The sequence below is a fragment of the Erpetoichthys calabaricus genome, chromosome 8 (assembly GCF_900747795.2).
Source record: "Erpetoichthys calabaricus chromosome 8, fErpCal1.3, whole genome shotgun sequence".
In the NCBI taxonomy this organism is placed as follows: domain Eukaryota; kingdom Metazoa; phylum Chordata; class Cladistia; order Polypteriformes; family Polypteridae; genus Erpetoichthys; species Erpetoichthys calabaricus.
This window is the reverse complement of record NC_041401.2, coordinates 56,907,353-56,913,634: the sequence shown is the minus strand read 5'-3', so window position 1 is coordinate 56,913,634 and position 6,282 is coordinate 56,907,353. Positions and strand designations below refer to the sequence as shown.

General features: G+C 39.6%; 1 pseudogene; it reads right to left on the bottom strand.

The window, feature by feature from the left end:
* Window positions 1-4,519: 4,519 nt before the first annotated feature.
* On the bottom strand, window positions 4,520-5,941 carry LOC114656528 (tigger transposable element-derived protein 6-like; annotated as a pseudogene).
* Between the last annotated feature and the right edge of the window lie 341 nt (window positions 5,942-6,282).

The following is a 6,282-nucleotide window of genomic DNA, read 5'->3' as shown; positions in this document are numbered from 1 at the left end:
TGTATATATATGTTGATATATGTATATATATGTGGATGTGTATATGTATATATTTATGTATATACAGTATGTTTATGTATATATATGTTTACATAACCTCTTTAACACACTACTTCTCCGCTGCGAAGCGCCTGTATTTTGCTAGTTCTTGAATAAAAGCGCATGTGTTTATTTGATATTTGGACTAAAGTCTACACACATTATACACTTCATGTCATTAGTATAAAATTGGAAAAAGTTTCTGCTTTAGGTATGTGTTCAGCATTTCTTGCCTCGCATTTCCTTCCATCCTACACTTACCCAGATCTTTGAGACATGGAACACACATGAAATGTATGTATTCCAAATAACGATATACTGTATTATTTATCCTATACAACTCCAGGCACCTCACATGCAGATAAGGAGCCTTGGCTTGAGCTGAGAGAATTTTTTGCCTGAGCTGAGCTCTGTCAAGGTGGTGGTGGTAGTGGTGGTGGTGTTGTTGGGGTTGGGGGTGGGTGGGTTGGGGGGTAGCGGGGGGGGGGGATTTGGCTTTAGAATAGCAGGCTGCTTGTGCTGATCAATGCATTTACAAAACAAACGACACTGATGAGGAGGTGTGAAGGAATTTAAGGTGGGCCGGGATTCCGAGTTTTTTCATAGGCTTCAGGAATTCTAGTGTTAAAGGGTTGAATGCCAGTGCTTGATCCACACGATTGACATGCCCCTTTGTGTTATTGTATTGCTCCAAAGTGCAAGGCTTAAAGACTTCCACAGTTCCCTTGACATAAACATTGACAGTTACTGCATTGTGAACAGTGCTTAGGAGACTTACATCTTTCTGGTCTTTCTACTTGATCTCAATCATTTTGCCTTTTTGCCAAACACCTCTTTGAATTCACCAGGCCTATCACAGAGGTTAGGTCATACAGTGCCATGTGCATCAATTTCACTATTCTTGTCAATGTCTGTTGACCAATTCACATTGTCATCACCATCGCTTGATGAAGCTAATGGTTCAGTTACAGTTTGTTCTAAAACTGGTTTTACAGCTTTTTGCTTGTACACCAATGTGTTTCGGTTGAAGGCTCCACCCCACTCATAAATATTGATGAGTTACATTAGAGTGGCAATATACATAAACATGTTTTTGCAGAATGTTATTTTATCTACTAGATGGGGTTTATACTGTAAAGCTGATTATTACACATCACCTCAAGTCTGACTTGGGCTTAACCATAATTACATTGAATTCTGAGCCCAAGTCATGCTATGGGTTAACGCTAAGGAGCTTAAATAGCATTGTCCAAATTTAAGTGGGAAAACATGGAAACCTAATAAAGTGGCCACTCAATATATGAATTTTAATATATAGTGTCCTAATCAGTTTCATGATTCCAAAAGGACTGCCAGTATAATATACAGTATATATGTGTTGAATTTTCATTATGGGACTGAGAGAATAAAAGAAAGTCACACTGGCCAATGTAAGGATCCTCAGAACATAAGTGTACAGTAGGTGATTTTCCCAGACATTGTCAGTTGCATTCAGTAGTTAAATATTTAGATACAACCAGAAAGACGTAACAGGTGTCCTGATGACTATAATTAACTGTGCCCTGTTCGTCCTCAGTAGTATAAATAAAATTTAGAGAAATGGCACATACCTGCATCCTTTCAGGTGCACATGAAGGGGTGTAGAACAATGTCAGCAGGAACTGGGTGATGCGCCCTAAGAGGATTTTACATTGTTGGCATCTCTCCTCAAAGGGTCCTTGGGAAGTTGTATTGCCCACCGCTTGTCTGTTTCTTCCGGAGGCGGTTGCTTGCTGCTGCGGGTTTGGAGGTGGCAAGATAGGGAAATGTGGTAGTTTTTAATTTTTTTTTTTTGCTGCTTTTGTTGCCAGCCGAGGAGGTGCAGTTGATTGGGCATAGGAAGCAATGTGCAGGAGTTGAGAGGTGTAAGTGAGCATGAACCAGTGCCATCTGGTGAACAGGTGAGCGTGCACACACGGTTAACTCCCTGGTTTAAAGGGGCACAGAACGCGTGACGAGGTCCCTTGTCAGCTGATTGCTAAAGGAACTTATAAAAGCCTGTTGGGAAAGTAGGAAGGGAGGGGGAAAAAAAGGAGAAGCTGAGTTAAGGGTAGGACATCCAGTGTTGTTTGTGATGATGAGCATGTTAGAGATTGAATGTGCTGGGGGTGAAGCACCCAGATGGTACAATAATTGAGTGGGTGCATTTTCACATTTTTTTTTTGTTGCTTGAGATATTTATTTTGCATTTTTAGTAAATAGCTATTCAATGCACAATAAATTGCACATTTTTGTCAAATTACACCTTTGTGTCTGCCTCACTTACTGTCCCACTGGCCTCTGTCCCTCTGTCAAGCCTATGAGGTATGCCAGTGTTATCTTTTAAGAATCTGAGGGCCTGACAAAATAATAACATAATAACATATTACTAATTTAATTATTTTTTGTGTCATTTGAACATCTCATCATGACAACAACAACGTTTTGCCATTTTGGATGCTGCCCAATGCTGGAGATGTGGCTATGTGGGTGCATGCTATGTCATAGGAGCTGAGTCAACCAGGGTCTTATTTAGAACTGAGCCACATGGTCTGTCTTTGTGTGAACTTTTATACAGAGGAAAGACTCTTTTAAGGTTGTAAGGAAACTAGTTTCTCTAGAAATAATTTTGAGGTTGTTTGAGTTTAGTTTTGATCCAGTTTTATTTTCATCTTTGAGCTCATTGAGGACCTTATGTCTTGGTTGCTGGTTTTTCTTTTACAAATTAGTTAACTGATCAAAATGCAATTTATCAGCTCGTCAGGTGGCAAAAGAAACATCATCTACATGATATGGTGAAATGTTTATGGACATCTGACCATACCATCTATATGAGTTTGATGAACATCCTATTCCAAAACTATTGGTAATAATAAGTCATATTCATCTATAACAACCTCCACTTTTCTAACAGAGTTTCCACAAGATTTTGAAATGTGTATGTGGGAATTTGTACCCATTCAGCCAAAAGAGAATTTGTGAGGTCAGGTACTGATGTTGGATGAGAATACCTGCCATGCAATTAGTATTCCAATTTATCCCAAATGTTTTCAGTAGGGTTGAGTTCTGTGTAGGCCACTGAATTTCCTCCACTTGAGACCAAACTCATGAAACCATGTCTTAATTAGTCATGTGTATACAGTGGCACTGTCAAGGCAGAATAGAAAGGGGCCATGCCCAAACTGTTGTCACAAAGTTGGATGTGCATAATTACCTAAAATGTCTTTATATACTGTAGCATTAACAGTACCCTTTGATGGAAATGAGGAATCCTTTTCAGGCATAAACTTTTTGCTATTTTGTTTATTTTTACACATAAAGCTTCGGTTTATAAATGTTGCAGTTTGAAATTGGTTATATCTCTCTTGCGAGACATTTTGTATATTTTCAGACTTACAGTCTTTTTGAACTTTCAAAGCCAATTGTCCATTTTGGGATTTGCTCAGGCTGGCCAGCAGGCAGATTTTTGGGACAAGCCCGTGTAGGTTCCAGCCTGTGTTTTGTGGAGCAGTTTGGAGGCCTTACCATGTTTCCAATGATTGGAACTCTAAAGCATAACAATAAGTCCCAATTAACAGAAATGACAATAAAAAAGCAACATATGTAAGCCAGGTAACAGATGCTGGCTGTAACACACCAGTTGAGTCTTTGTTGCCCTAAAAAGAAAATAAGCCTCACACAAATTGTCTGACAGATTTGAACTCTACTTAGGGATTGAGGTGCAGAGACACCAACTACAGATAGAGGGAGCTCTAACTTTGTGGTCCTGTAGCAAAAGAGAGCCAACCCTTACACTGGAAGCGATTCCTGGGTTTGACATGGGAATTACCTCAGGAAGAGTTTACAATTTGGCAGGTTAGCAGGTTTAGGACTAGAACTGGGAGGTACGTTAGATTAAAAGGGAAGCCATAAATCTGGAGAGGGACAGGAAGTGAGATGTGGATGTGGTTTGGAGGAGTGGAAAAGGGTGGAAGCAACCACACTGGACTGAGAGGGCAGCAAAGTATGAAAGCACAGCAGGCCCAGATGGGCCGCAGAGTTTAGTTTGTGTTTGTTTATTTGATACTATGTGTTTGTTTCTTTTATGTGTGTGTTTTATTAAGAGTAAAACAATCCTTTTAAAATAATTATCAGTTTCTGTTGCCATTATTCCAGATGTGGAACACTTTCCTATTTATAATATAGATGAAACATTCAATCCAAAATTCAGGTAAAATCTCATTACAACAAATCTGAAGAAACTTAAAACTAAATTCATTGTACTGAAAAATTCGTTATAATGGAATTCTGTTTACATTACAGTATTTTATTTTTTTATAAACATAAAATTATACGTACCTGTATTTACTTCTTTAGTCTATTACTTTTGTACGTACAAAACGTTTAGTCACTGACATTAGCAGTGCGTCTTCTACTTGTTTCAAGGCATCATAAATGTCATCATTTGCCACGTCTGAACATGTCAGAAACTTTTGATGTGCTCGAAAACAGCCAAAGCTTCACCAGCACTTGTTTTCTCTTTGGTAACTACAGGTATATCTTCTTTTTCATCACTATCACTCGCTCCTGGAGCTTCAATGTTGGTCACACTATTCAAAATTTCTTGATCAGTCATCTCACTTGTGACAAGTACCTGGTCATCAGCGGTGACAAACTCATTGAAATTGAGCTCTGCAGAGATTCCAGATGCAATAGTAGCCAACAGCTCATGAACTGATGCATCTTCCACAGGATCTTCGTCATCTTCACCATCATCTGGGTTGAAAGCCATCTTAATTATGCCACTCTTTTTCCAGCACTTCACAATTATGTCCTTCGTGACACATGACCAGGTACTAGCGATCATTTCTATGGCTTCCGTCACGTTAACTTCAGGCACACTTTTTTCGCAAGCAATGTTGGCAAGCATTTTACGCAAAAGTGTCTTCCTGTAATGTACTTTCACATTTCGAATGATGCCTAAATCCAGAGGTTGAAGAACGGCTGTGCAGTTTGGTGGTAGGTACTCTATGCGTACATTTTCTAAGCGAGGAATGACATTATGGGCTGAGCAGTTGTCAATGAGCAGCAGGATTTTCCAATTCTTCTTTTTCATGTCCTTGTCAACCTGTTTAAGCCATTCTCCGAAGACTGGGGTAGTTATCCAAGCGTGCTTGTTGGCTTTATACTCACACGGGAGAAACATCACATTTTTAAAACAATGAGGCTTTGCCGACTTCCCAATGATAAATGGCCGAACGTTTTCTGTCCCCGAGGCATTACAACAAAAGAGAGCTGTAAGCCTTTGCTTTGATTTTTTGCCTCCGGTACAGGGATCATACCTGGCAGCAAAGGTGCAGTGTCGTAGCAGCTTATAGAATATCCCTGTCTCGTTAGCATTAAAAACATGGTCAGGACTGTAGAGAGCAATCAATTTTTTAACTTCACTGGATCTCCATTCGATTACTGTCTCTAGTGGAACTGCCGACTCTTCACCACAGATTGCTTTTGCTGTGATCCCAAAGTGATCTCAAAAGCAAATCAGCCATCCCCAACTGGCAGTAAAGTCTTCATGCCCCAAGGCAGTAGTCATTGATTTTGCTTTCTCCTGGAGTGGCCCAGTAATCTGAATGTTCCTCACACGAGCATCTTGGAACCACATAAAAACTCATCTTTCAACATTTTCAAACACTGCATTTCTTATACGTTTACGCTGGGGTCCAAGGTTTGCTTCTTGAGATTTCTCCATGATTTTTACAGGGTGTTTCAAGAAGGTTGAGGGTGTTGACAGTGAAATTCCAAATTTGCTGGCAACTTCTTTTTTTCTTTAAACCAGAATCAAGAACTGCAAAATCTCAAGCTTTTTTTCTAAGGGGAACTGCTGTCACTTTTTTGAGTTGGCCATTTTTTATTGAGGGCAATTGAAAAACACAACAGAACAAATGGAGCAAAACTTTTAACACAACTTTTAACAGCGATGGAAACTCTGAGGAACTTTTATAATGTTTCTTGTCAGGATCTTTCTACGGAAGTGAGCTGCAAACGCAGAACAGCTTAGAGCCTGTCAAAACTGCTCAGAGCAGGTCTAACTGCGTTTCTTAAAGAAAAAACTTCACAAAATAAGCAACTCTTCTGGTATTCCAAGGCCTTTTGGGCACTTCACTTTAATGAAAGTATCTGCTGAACGTATTTCGTAGTAATGAGATTTCTATAGACTCGTGTCATATGGGGAAACTGTCGGGACCA